Source organism: Pelophylax lessonae, assembly GCF_965119305.1.
Source record: "Pelophylax lessonae genome assembly, chromosome: 10".
In the NCBI taxonomy this organism is placed as follows: domain Eukaryota; kingdom Metazoa; phylum Chordata; class Amphibia; order Anura; family Ranidae; genus Pelophylax; species Pelophylax lessonae.
In genome coordinates this window covers 191,905,811-191,920,094 of record NC_138777.1, presented here as the reverse complement: position 1 = coordinate 191,920,094, position 14,284 = coordinate 191,905,811, and the positions used below count along the sequence as shown (strand labels likewise).

Here is a 14,284-nt window from a genome sequence, read left to right as displayed (position 1 = left end):
GATGAGTTGTTCTGCTTCCTTCTCTCAGCAACTCAGGGAAGCCACACCTGACAAGGCAGAGGTTCCTGAGCAGGTGATCTACAGCTACAAAGGAGGCTCTTGCCTGCCAGGGCCAGTGTGCTGGCATCTGGGCTAGAGCCTAATAACACACAGATTCTGCAAAGCCCCCCTCCCCAATTGATACCAGAGGCAGTGCTTTGTACTTGGGCCTTGGATCGCTTCAGCCGTTCACCTGTGTTACCAAAGGTTCTCTGAACTTCACTGAGGGGGATGCTGTCTATAAAGATATTCCAACGTAGCTGTTTTACTGAAATTGTAATTTTCAGCTTGACTGTCTGAGCGGGTGAGAGAGCCATTATAATAAGCAAAACATTTCTTATAAGTATAATGGGAGTTAACTCTATTAATAACATCTGTAATGTTAGGTGCATCTTTCGTTTTCCATTTGGAAATAACTGATAACCTTGCAGCAATTAAGATATGGGTATTAATTGCTCGATATGGTAAAGGAAACCGGTCAATGCCTTAATTCGGAAGTGCCAGATCTGCTTTGAGGAAACATATCATGTCTGTAATTCTCGCTATCAAGTGACATACAGAGTTCCAGAAACTACGAAGGCATTTGCATGTCCACATAATATGAAGTAGGGTGCCCTAGGATTCCAACACAACCCTAGGGGTTGCTTAAAAATGCATGCTAGACACACAGGTGTTAAATAACTTCTGTGAAGGAGCTTCAAAGCCAGTTCCCAGTAGTTCGTACAACGGGAAAATGTATGGATGGACAATGTGGCCGAACCCCATATTTCAAATGTGTATGTAGCTCGGAGATCCTTCTCCCAATTTAACATACTTGCAGATTTAGTGTGATTGGTACATGAGTGTTGGTATGAGTAGAACCATGATATACCTTTGGATTTTAGTATCTGTTTGGTCAGATACATCCATACATCTGAGAGTAAGGTGTAAGAGCTGTCAGGGAATCTGAGATGGTAGTGCTGGAGTTGGGCATTTACATAAAATTTATGCCACCTGTATTTGGTAAGGTACATCTTATAAGTGGTATCTGTAGCACAGATATGGGAGGGTAATTTCATACTTGGTAGATGGAATTCGTAGGCGGCTAGGGGTATGTCTTTAGTCCATGTGGTAAGATTACTGGGGAATTTGGAGTATAGAGCGCCCCAGGCCTCCAACGTGGCGACTATAGAAGGAAAGGATGGATAGAACAAGTGTCTCTTCAGGCTAACTGAAATAAGTGAGGAAGGGAGGTCCCTGCCTGCTACAATCGTTTTTTCAATAGATACCCAAAGTTTATCCGTGTGAGGTTGAAACCAAGATTGCATTTGAGCGAGAAGTGCCGCATAATAATAATAATAGCTCACCTAAGTCTGTCCCAGTCCATCCTCCTCAGCTTCTCGTCCCTCTCCAGCACCTGCAGGATCTTGTTGGCTTCTTCCTCCTGTAGGAAGCTGAGGTCCAAGCGCTCTGCAGCCGGGCCGGTCATGTTGGTTGCTGGGCTCAGTGTTCTGCTGATCTCCCTGTCATTCCCCCCGTACAATCCTCTGATCACAGCCTACTCCTAGGGACACGGCTTCTGAGTCCCTACAACTCTACACCTGCAGACGGGACAAGCCCTCACACTCACAGCGACCGCGGCCGATCCCTGCTGAGCTCAGAGCACCAAGGTGGGAGGACCACCAATGAGCATCAGAGGCGCGGTCTTCTCGCCTGTGTGAGTGGAAGGCAGGCGAGGCAGGTGACAGGGGACGAGATGAGAAAGTGAAGGCTCCCTGTAAATGGACAGTCCACACATCTATATGCCTGTACAACATGCGGCACCGGCGGGCGGGGAGGTGATCTGACGCTGGGACGGTGAGTGACTGACGCACGCACCGCCCCCACACGTCACGTCACCCGGCCCCGGGATGTCCTCCTGTGTGATTGGTCCAGGCTGGAGTCTGGACCAATCACAGCCAGGACATCACTAAAGTGGGGAGTGTCGGGGCGCATTGCTCTGCACCCCGCTGACCCCCAGAAGGCCGGGTCGGTCGGCGCCTCGGCTGCATGCACGTGGGGTGCAAACCCCCCCCTCCCCCCATAGCCACCACTAGGTCCGGCGCCCCTAGTGGGCTGAAAATTTTATTTTATTTTTTTTCATTTTTTTTTTCTTTTGGCCACAGATTGTGGGGGCGGCGCCCCTGCGCCCCTTATAGACCGGCCGCCACTGCCAGGTTGCCATATTGCATAAAATTTTACAAAAAATAGCAGATTGAAAAGGAAAGGTCATTTTTGAAACAATTTAATTACAATTTGACATGTGAAGCCATTGTATATATTTGGATACAGCGTCGCACAACCACGCAACTGTCCGTTTAAATAACGCAGTGCCGAATCACAAAAAATGGCCTGGTCATTAAAGAGGAAGTAAACCCTCCTCTGCAACGTGTACCTATAGGTAAGCCTATGATAAGGCTTACCTATAGGTACTGTAAATATCTCCTAAACATGTACCGTTTAGGAGATATTTAGCTTGCATGCAGCCAGTGACATCACTGGTGCATGCGCTCTGAAGCAACGACCGCTCGTGCCATTCCTTCAGAGCCAAGTGTCGTAAAAGTCGGGTCCCGCGCGCATGCGCAGGAGTGACGTCACCGCGGCTCCAGCCAATCAGATGGCCGGATGCCGCAAAGCAGGAAGAAGAGCGACCGAACATGTTGTCCGTGAGGGAGGTAAGCGAGCTGCACTGCGGAGCTTCATTCTAAGGTAAGCATTTCATAATGAGCTAGTATGCGATGCATACTAGCTCATTATGTGTTTGTCTTTCAGGTGTTTGGTTTTTTTTTTTTTTTTTTTAATTCTGAGGTTTACAACCTGTTTAAGGGGGAAAATCTTCCGGGCCAGAAGTGGTTAAGTAAGGAAGACAATTGGAAAATGTGACTCTTTTTTTTCCCCTCCTTCTTACTCTTTTCCTTGCTTTTATATCTGCTCATTGGTATCAAAGCTGATTAAAAATCCTAACCTCAAAGCCTCTCGCCTTGTTTTTTTTTTTCCCCAGTTGTCATTGATAGGAGATAATTATACAGATTCCCTATGTACAAAGAAGGGACATGTAGTGGTTTTGAAATGCCACCTGATCACTTGTCTCCTTATTCCTCCAGTCATAACAGCGCCAAGGTGGCTTGGCGTCCTGCTTTAATCTGACAGGAAGCATTGATTTCTTTTAATTGTGGATGTTAAAAGCTCTCTGGGCGGGAGTCCGTAGCGAGGTTCACCATTACATCTGACTTATCTGAATCTTGCGGCCTTTGTAAAACTGCAAACAAGGTAGCAAAAGGGCTGAAATAACACACTTAGGCAGACTGCTTGGTTTTAGCTTGAGCGTTACTGCATTGCATCACTTTATAATAATACATCTATCAGACCGAAATCTTTTGTACACAACTGTATCCTTTAGTAATGTAGCAGACACAAAAGGAAACCAAGCATTCTGTTAAACTTCTTTTATATAAAGATGTACTGCTACAATAAATGTTTTTTTGCTGTTTAAATTTAGGTTTTTTATTCCTTTGTCTCAGGAGAACGTCCATTTAATACACATTTTTCTAGATAAAAGCTTTAAATCCTTAACCAATTGCCGACCGCCAGCAGTACATATACTGTGGCAGGTCGGTTCTGTCCCGTGAAAAGACGTAACTGTATGTCGGTTCTCGGGACCGCGAGTGGGGGCAGGCCCACTGGCCACAGGGGGAGCCAAGCAGCGGGTCTGGTGGCTGCAATTGCCGCACGTCAACTCTGTCAAGCGAAACTACGTAACTGTACGTCACTTCGCGGGACCGCGAGTGGGGGCAGGCCCATTGGCCATAGGGGAAGCCAAGCAGTGTGTCTGGTGGCTGCGAATGCCACAGGTCGACTGTCCAGTGAAACAACGTAACTGTATGTTGCTTCGCAGGACCGCGAGTGGGGGCAGGCCCATTGGCCACAGGGGGAGCCAAGCAGAGGGTCCGGTGGCCGCAATTGCCGCAAGTAGACTCTGTCCAGTGAAACGACATAACTGTACATCGCTTCGCGGGACCGCGAGTGGGGGCAGGCCCATTGGTCACAGGGGGAGCCAAGCAGCAGATCTGGTGGCTGCGATTGCCGCAAGTCGACTCTGTCTAGCGAAACAACGTAACTGTACGTCGCTTTGCAGGACCACGAGTGAGGGCAGGCCCATTGGCCACAGGGGGAGCCAAGCAGTGGGTCCGGTGGCCGCGATTGCCGCAAGTCATCTCTGTCCAGCGAAACGATGTAACTGTACGTCGCTTCGCTGGACCGCGAGTGGGGGGCAGGCCCATTCACCACAGGGGAAGCCAAACAGCGTCTGCTGGGCACCTGAGATTGCTTCCCGTGGAGACAGAACGGCGGTCTGCCGTTGTAAATACAGCAGACCGCTGTTCTGTCATTAATGAACACTGGGCTCCTGTATTCCTCTTATTTAGGAACACAGGTCCCTGTGTTTATTCAGTAAATACATCCCCAACACAGTTAGAAAGCACCCCCCAGGGACACATTTTACCCTTTGATTGCCCCTGGTGTTAACCCTTTCCATGCCAGTGTCATTATTACAGTAACAGTGCATATTTTTAGCACTGATTACTGTAGTCAAAACACTGGTCCCCCTAAAAGTGTCAAAAGTGTCAGTTAGGTGTCCGATCTGTCTGCCGCAATGTTGCAGACCCACTAAAAATTGCTGATCGTCCCCTAGTAAAAAAAAAATTTAAAAACTAAAAATGACACAAATCTTTCCCCTAGTTTGTAGACGTGATAACTTTTGCGCAAACCAATCAATATATACTTATTTTTTTATTGGGAATGTTATATAGCAGAAAGTAAAAAATATTGTTTTTGTTTTTTCAGAATTGTCGCTCTTTTTTTGTTTATAGGGCAAAAAAAAAATGCACAGGTGATCAAATACCACCAAAAGAAAACTATTTGTGGGGAAAAAAGGACATCAATTTTATTTGGGTACAGCTTCGCACGACCGTGCAATTGTCAGTTAAAGTAACGCAGTGCCGAATCGCAAAAATGGCCTGGTCATTAAGGGGGAAAAATGCCACCCAAACGCGTGTTGAGTGTTTTTCCACAATTTGGAATTGTGGGTAGAATCGTGGTGATTCTGCCCATGATTCCAAATCACCTAATGTGATGACTTGCTTTTTTTCAAGCAAGTTTTAAATCCATTTTGCTAAAATCACTCCACTCACCCCTAATAAGTAGATTATTACTTTTGGGTGGAAATAGAATCCCCAGTAGTCTTCTTATACAGTTCTCTACAGAGTGATGCCAACCTTCCTGATCAATCCCAACAAGTCTTAATAAAGTTGCAGCCTCATAAGTAAAATGTGATAAATAATGTGCCCCCCTAGAGAGGTTGTAAAGAGATCTTGTTCTTTTAAAGCAGGTTACACAGCATAGTGCTTGTGCTGTATAATCTGTCCCTTTCTATGCTGTAAATAAAACCTGGTTGATCCTGCCGCTTCCCGTGTCCCCCTATGAAAACTGACGATGGTAATCATGGCTGCTGATCCATGATACCATGGTCAGTTTACGTGCCTCTGTCATTCCACTGCTCTCTCCCCCTCCCTCCCTGCCTATCAGCTCCTGTGTGTAAACGATCTGCTCCCCGCCCCTCCGCTCCTGCCGCTATTAGTGGCTAGCAGTAAAGTCAGAGTAGGATTATTGCCAGTCCCTCTGTTATACCAAGGTATACTACACAGTGTAAATATTTGTTTAAAATGATGCCGCTAAATACCTAATTTTATATTGCCTCTGTGTGGTCACATGACCTTCCGTCGCTCTCCTCCCCTGATCTAAGTGCCACAGCAGGAGAGACTAAGCGGACAGCACAGTGGTCATGTGACCTCCCAGCTGACATCAGAAGGGGATCTCAGCCCCTCCTTCTGTAGCCCATTAGATCGGGGAAGGAGAGCGTCAGGAGCTCACGTGACCGCATAGAGGTGATCTGAAATAAGGGATTTATCTGCATCATTTTAACCACTTCCTGCCCACCATATTGTAAAATGACAGAGGGAGGGATGCACTCTCCTTCTGGGATGATGTCATATGACGGCTCTCGCGTTCCTAGGACACGGCAAGACCCTGATTTTGTTTAGGAGCCGATGTTGCCGCTTTTTACCTATGCGATCGGCTGTGTCCAGCAGCATCTCCTAGCAGGGGAGATCTGTGTAGGTAATCAGGGCACTGATCATCAGTGCCCTGATTACAGTACAGTGCCCATCTGTGACACTAATCAGTGCCCATCTGTGACACTAATCAGTGCTCACCAGTGCCATCAATCAGTGCTGCCTTTCAGTGCCCATCAGTGCCTGCTCATCAGTGCCCATCAGTGCCGCTCATCAGTGACCATCAGTACTGCCCATCAGCACCAATCAGTGCCACCTATTCATGCCACCTATCATTGCCCATCAGGACCACCTATTAGTGCCTGTCAGTGCCACTTATAAGTGCCCATCAGTGCCCCTATCAGTGCTCTTTAGTGCTGCATAGCAGTGCACCTATCAGTGCCCATCAGTGCGGCACATCAGTGCTTGCTCATCAGTGCCACCCATCAGTGCCACCCATCATTGCTGCTCATCCATGCCACCTCATCAGTGTCCATCAGTGCAGCCTATCAGTTCCCATCAGTGCCGCCTCATCAGTGCACATCAGTGAAGGCTCAAATTACTTATTTACAAAATTTACTGACAAACTAAGAAAAAAATTTTTTTTTCAAAATTTTCGGTCTTTTTCCATTTTTTTTTAGCAAAAAATAAAAACCCAGCAGTGATTAAATATCACCAAAATAAAGCTATATTTGTGTGAAAAAAAAAATGATAAATATTTTAAATGGGTACAGTGTTGCATGACCGCGCAATTGTCATTCAAAGTGTGACAGCACTGAAAGCTGAAAATTGGCCTGGGCTGGAAGGGGTAAAAGTGCCCAGCAGGCAAGTGGTTAAACAAACATTTACTCGGTGTATTATACCTTGTTATAATGGTCGGTAATCCTACTCTGGCTTTACAACCACTTTAAAGTTAGATATCATTATTGTAGGCTGCTCAGTTCCATTCAGGCTATATGTCCCTAAAAACATCAAGCTGTCAGTAATTTTTTTAGACAGCTGTCCATAAAAAATATATTTGGGTTTGACAATCCTGGCGCTAAAGGGAACTCCATGTCAAGAGCAATAAAATGACATAAGGGCTCATTGTTTTAGAGCAGACAAAGCAGGAGCGACATTGTGACATCCTGCAGACATAGAAGTTCAAATCTACTTTCGGAGCCTTCATGATGTGGTGGCCTTCTACCTAGCCATATTATGTAAAGGCAGCCCTTCTGTTCGGCTTGAACTGCACTCACTTTATGGATGCTGCCAAGTCACACACAATATTTCCACGCAGGAGCATCTGGCTGTTTGGCAGACGCTGTAATGACAGCAGCTTTGAAGCAGCCTCTAGGTCTGTCATATGTTTTATCCTACCAAGAGACTGCTTTGGCTTCTTTGTTCTTATGGATGCCATTCTCTATTAACTGCTCTTTGCTTCTAAGGCCCCTTCCCGCGTAGAAGGTTTCTTTGCAATCTTGGAATCAAGTCTATCAAATACCAGCTCAGGGTTTACACAAAGTTTGCTGAATTTAGAAAGAGAAGGAGATAGGATGCCTGAGGGGTATTGTAAGACAAACGAAGGCTGTGCGTTGCTCGCCGCCTCTGTGCAAACTTTCCTTAGTGCATCGGAGCTCTGTGATGAGCTATCAATACGGCAATGTGCAACTTTTCCATTCTTAATTGTGCTTGTGCAATTAAACTCTGGCAGCCCATGGCACCAAGAGACACAAACACTGGATTCTCTTAATTGGATCAACAGTTCAAGACAAAAGGTTTTTTTTTTTTTCTGTTCTGCAGAGGCACCATTAATAGGCCTTGAACCAAATGTGAAAATGTGTATTTTTGTAGTATAAAGGGTATGTCATGGAAAAATATAATACACTATATTGTCAAAAGTATTGAGACGCCTGCCTTTACACGCACATGAACATTAATGGCATCCCAGTCTTAATAGACAGGGTTCAATATTGAGTTGGCCCACCCTTTGCAGCTTCAACAGCTTCAACTCCTCTGGGAAGGCTGTCCACAAGGTTTAGGAGTTTGTCTATGGGAATGTTTGACCATTCTTCCAGAAGCGCATTTGTAAGGCCAGGCATTGATGTTGGACGAGAAGCCCTGCTTCACAGTTTGCGCTCTGTGCAGGCCAGTCAAGTTCCTTCACCCCATATCCATGTCTTTATGGACCTTCCTTTGTGCACTGGTGTGCAGTCATGTTGGAACAGGAAGGGGCCATCCCCAAACTGTTCCACAAAGTTGGGAGCATGAAATTGTCCAAAATGTCTTGGTATGCTGACGCCTTAAGAGTTCCCTTCACTGGAACTTAGGGGCCAAGCCTAACCCCTGCAAAACAACCCCACACCATAATCCCCCCTCCACCAAATGATTTGGACCAGTGCACAAAGCAAGGTCCATAAAGACAGGGATGAGTGAGTTTGGGGTGGAGGAACTTAACTCGCCTGCAGAGTCCTGACCTCAACCCCACAGAACACCTTTGGGATTAATTAGAGCGGAGACTGCGAGCCAGGCCTTCTCATCCATCATCAGTGCCTGACCTCACAAACGCGCTTCTGGAAGAATGGGCAAACATTCCCATAGACACACTCCTAAAAGCACATGAACATTAAAGTTAATGTGCGTGTAAAGGCAGGTGTGAATACTTCTGACAATATCGTGTGTGTGTGTGTGTGTGTGTATATATATATATATATATATATATATATATATATATATATATATATATACAGTGGGTACGGAAAGTATTCAGACCCCCTTAAATTTTTCACTCTTTGTTATATTGCAGCCATTTGCTAAAATCATTTAAGTTCATTCTTCTTCCTCATGAATGTACACATAGCACCCCATACTGACAGAAAAACACAGAATTGTTGACATTGTTGCAGATTTATTAAAAAAGAAAAACTGAAATATCACATGGTCCTAAGTATTCAGACCCTTTGCTCAGTATTTAGTAGAAGCCCCCTTTTGATCTAATACAGCCAGGAGTCTTTTTGGGAAAGATGCAACAAGTCTTTCACACCTGGATTTGGGGATCCTCTGCCATTCCTCCTTGCAGATCCTCTCCAGTTCTGTCAGGTTGGATGGTAAACGTTGGTGGACAGCCATTTTTAGGTCTCTCCAGAGATGCTCAATTGGGTTTAAGTCAGGGCTCTGGCTGGGCCATTCAAGAACAGTCACGGAGTTGTTGTGAAGCCACTCCTTTGTTATTTTAGCTGTGTGCTTAGGGTCATGGTCTTATTGGAAGGTAAACCTTCGGCCCAGTCTGAGGTCCAGAGCACTCTGGAGGAGGTTTTTGTCCAGGATATCCCTGTACTTGGCCGCATTCATCTTTCCCTCGATTGCAACCAGTCGTCCTGTCCCTGCAGCTGAAAAACACCCCCCACAGCATGATGCTGCCACCACCATGCTTCACTGTTGGGACTGTATTGGACAGGTGATGAGCAGTGCCTGGTTTTCTCCACACATACCGCTTAGAATTAAGGCCAAAAAGTTCTATTTTGGTCTCATCAGACCAGAGAATCTTATTTCTCACCATCTTGGAGTCCTTCAGGTGTTTTTTTAGCAAACTCCATGCGGGCTTTCATGTGTCTTACACTGAGGAGAGGCTTCCGTCAGGCCACTCTGCCATAAAGCAATGACTGGTGGAGGGCTGCAGTGATGGTTGACTTTCTACAACTTTCTCCCATCTCCTGACTGCATCTCTGGAGCTCAGCCACAGTGATCTTTGGGTTCTTCTTTACCTCTCTCACCAAGGCTCTTCTCCCCCGATAGCTCAGTTTGGCCGGACGGCCAGCTCTAGGAAGGGTTCTGGTCGTCCCAAACATCTTCCATTTGAGGATTATGGAGGCCACTGTGCTCTTAGGAACCTTAAGTGCAGCAGAAATGTTTTTGTAACCTTGGCCAGATCTGTGCCTTGCCACAATTCTGTCTCTGAGCTCTTCAGGCAGTTCCTTTGACCTCATGATTCTCATTTGCTCTGACATGCATTGTGATCTGGAAGGTCTTATATAGACAGGTGTGTGGCTTTCCTAAACAAGTCCAATCAGTATAATCAAACACAGCTGGACTCAAATGAAGGTGTAGAACCATCTCAAGGATGATCAGAAGAAATGGAAAGCACCCGAGTTAAATATATGAGTGTCACAGCAAAGGGTCTGAATACTTAGGACCATGTGATATTTCAGTTTTTCCTTTTTAATAAATCTGCAACAATGTCCACAATTCTGTGTTTTTCTGTCAGTATGGGGTGCTATGTGTACATTCATGAGGAAGAAGAATGAACTTAAATGATTTTAGCAAATGGCTGCAATATAACAAAGAGTGAAAAATTTAAGGGGGTCTGAATACTTTCCGTACCCACTGTTTATATATACTGTATATAGTGTGTGTATATATATATATATATATATATATATATATATACTGTAAACGATAGGGTGAACATCCAATAATAAGGGTTTTTTCAACGTTATGGCGAGGCACAAGCTCCTGAGGAAGGCGAGGTTCTTCCACGTTGAGATCTCAAAATAAACCTTAGCACTGGGTGTTCACCTTTAAAAGCCCATGAGTGCCACCTTAAATCATTGTAGCTGCTGACTTTTAATAAAAGGACACTCACCTGTTTTTTTAACATTTTAGGCCAATTTGTTTTCTGCTACATATTTTTGGTAAAAAAAAATTGCAATAAGCGTATTTTGATTGGTTTGCGCAAAAGTTATTGCGTTTACTAACTACGGGAAAGATTTATGTCATTTTTTTTAAACTAGTAATGGCGGCAATGTGCGATTTTTTTTGTGGGACTGCGACTTTGCGGCGGACAGATCGGACCCTTAACTGACATTTTTGACACTTTTGGGGGTACCAGTGACATTACTGCAGTAATCAGTGCTAAAAATATGCACTGTTACTGTAAAAATGACACTGGCAGGGAAGGGGTTCATTTTATTGGTGATCAAGGGGTTAAGTGTGTCCCTAGGGGTGTGATTCTAACTGTTAGGGGGCGTGGCTAGTGAAGTAACCACAGAGACATGCGATCCTATATAGCAGGATCACATAGCCTCTGTGCCTACTTCAGTGAGAATGAGAGATGGCTGTGTTTACATCAGCCATCTGTCTTTCTCCCTCTCCTGTGGGAGATCGCGAGTGGCCGGCGGCCATTGGAGCCGCTGGTCACACGCGCTGGCTAGGCAGGGAAAAAGCGGGAGCGCACCTCTGGTGGCGCACGCTCGCCCCCTACAGGCTCTTTGGCAAGCGACGTAGTACTCCGTCACTTTGCCTGTAAGCGGCTGCATGCCGCAGTAAATATACAGGAGGCGGGCAGCAAGTGGTTAACTAGAGTTTAATGTCACTTTAACCACTTGCGACCGCCGCATGACTATCTACGTCGGCGGTCAGCCCCTCACAGGCAAACTAACGTAGGTCTACGTCGCTTGCCTGTGAGGGTCTAGGGAGCTCCCGCGCACCGCCGGAGGCGCGCTCCCGCTCCCGCGTGGTCACGGACCCCCCCGCGTGTGTGACCAGCGGACCCGATGTCCGCCGGTCACTCGGCGATCGGCGGGGGAGAGGGAGAATGTCAGGCAGCTTGTGTAAACAAGCCGCCTGTCATTCTCCTCGCTGTAAAGACACTGATCACACGGATCTAGTATGTAGATCCGTTGATCAGTGTCCTTACAGCTGAAGCCACAGCCAATCACAGTAGAAAGCACGCCCCTAAGGACACACACAGCCCCTCCCTCCCAAATAAAGTTAACCCCTTCACTACCAGTGTATTTTTACAGTAACAGTGCATATGTATTATTATTATTATTATTATTATACAGGATTTATATAGCGCCAACAGTTTGCGCAGCGCTTAACAAAATGAGGGCAGACATTACAGTTACACTACAATTTGGAACAAAAGGAATCAGAGGGCCCTGCTCGTTAGAGCTTACAATCTAAAAGGGAGGGTCAATTGATACAAAAGGCAATAGCTGTGGGGGATGCGCTGATGGAGCAAGAGAAACAGCGTTATTAGTTAGTAGCCGGGTAGGCTTCTTTAAAGAGAAGGATTTTCAGGGATCGTCTAAAGATGGATAGATTAGGGGACAGTCGGACAGATTGGGGTAGAGAGTTCCAAAGAATGGGAGAAGCTCTGGAGAAATCCTGGAGGCGAGCATTGGAAGAGGTGACAAGGGAGCTAGAGAGCAGAAGGTCTTGGGAGGACCGAAGAGAGCGGCTAGGTTGATATTTTGAGATCAGGTTAGTGATGTAGCTGGGGGCAGAGTTGTGGATGGCTTTGTAAACTGTTGTTAGCACTTTGAATTTTATTCGTTGGGTGAGTGGAAGCCAATGAAGGGATTGGCAGAGAGGGTTGGAGGACACTGAACGGTTGGTAAGGTGGATAAGTCTTGCAGCTGCATTCATTATGGATTGAAGGGGGGATAATCTATGTAAGGGTAATCCAATGAGGAGGGAGTTGCAATAGTGGAGGCGAGAGATAACCAGGGCGTGAATTAAGAGCTTGGTGGTGTCATTGGTTAAAAAGGGCCGTATTCTAGCGATGTTGCGGAGGTTAAGGCGGCATGATTTGGACAGGGATTGGATGTGAGCCTGAAAGGACAGTGCAGAGTCCAGGGTTACCCCTAGCACCCTGGCATGTGTGGAAGGACTGATAGTTATTCCATTGATCTTGACAGAGAATTCTGGGGAAGGGGCACGTAGAGGAGGAAATATTATGAGCTCGGTTTTAGATGGATTCAGTTTGAGGAAGTGGTGAGACATCCAGGCTGATATGTCTGTTAGTAGATCAGTGATGCGGGAGGAGACTGATGGGGTGAGCTGAGGGGTAGAGAGGTAGATTTGGGTGTCATCAGCATAGAAATGGTAGTGGAAGCCATGGGAGGCTATTAGCTGACCCAGGGAGGAGGTATAGATTGAGAATAGTAGTGGTCCAAGGACAGAACCTTGGGGGACCCCAACAGTAAGAGGAGTTGCAGAGGAGTAAGTGGAATTGTAAGTGACACTGAAGGTGCAGTGAGATAGGTAAGATTCGAACCAGTGGAGAGCACAGTCATGGAGACCGAGCAAACTGAGTTTTTTGAGAAGGAGGGGGTGGTCAACAGTATCAAAGGCAGCCGAGAGGTCCAACAGTAAGAGTATCGAGTAGTGACCATTGGTTTTTGCTGTTAGTAAGTCATTTGTAAGTTTTAGGAGAGAAGTTTCTGTGGAGTGTATAGCACTGAATGTATAGCACTGATTACTGTAGAAATGTCACTGGGACCCCCAAAAGTGTCACAAATGTCAGTCAAGGGTCCGATCTGTCCGCCCCAATGTCGCAGTACCGCAAAAAAATTGCAGATCGCCGCCATTACGCGTTAAAAAAAAAACCAACAAAAATTACAAAAATCTTTCCCTTTGTTAGTAAACGCGATAACTTTTGCGCAAACCAATCAAAATATGCTTTTTGCGATTTTTTTTACCAAACATAGGTAGCATAAAACAAATTGGCCGAAAATGTTAAAAAATTTTGATTTTTACATTTTTTTGGGGGGGAATTTCATATAAAAAAATGTGAAAAATATTGCTATTTTTGCAAAATTGACGCTCTTTTTTTGTTTATAGCGCGTGATCAAAAAATCGCACAGGTGATCAAATACCACCAAAAGAAAGCTCTGTTTGTGGGAAAAAAAGGACGCCAAATTTGTTTAGGTACAGCGTCGCACGACCGCGCAATTGTCCGTTAAAGTCACTCACTGCCGAATCGCAAAATACCCCCTGGTCAGGAAGGGGGTAAAATCTTCCGGGGCTTAAGTGGTTAAGCTGCATGAAAACAAAAATCTACTCTTCTTTTTTGATGTTTTGGGGGCATAGATTTTTCTTTTTTGGTATATCCTCAGAAAAGGAGTTTATATAATGTAGGGCTTGTTTATACTTCCCATGTTGCATTAGTACACCTTAACCAGTTCTGGACCAGAAGGATTTGCCCCCTTAACCACTTCAAGACCGGGCCTATTTTTGACACTTGTTGTTTACAAGTTAAAATCAGTATTTTTTGCTAGAAAACTACTTAGAACCCCCAAACATTATATATTTTTTTAGCAAAGACTCTGGAGAATAAAATGGCGGTCATTGCAATA

The 14,284-nt window shown here is 45.5% G+C and overlaps 1 protein-coding gene across 1 annotated transcript in view; it reads right to left on the bottom strand.

Annotated features, from left to right (window-relative positions):
• LOC309565657 (large ribosomal subunit protein eL34-like) overlaps nucleotides 1–14,284 on the bottom strand; it is a gene marked incomplete at its 3' end in the record, with an annotated part of 1,069,281 nt that overhangs the window by 543,594 nt on the left and 511,403 nt on the right. The window lies entirely within an intron of this gene.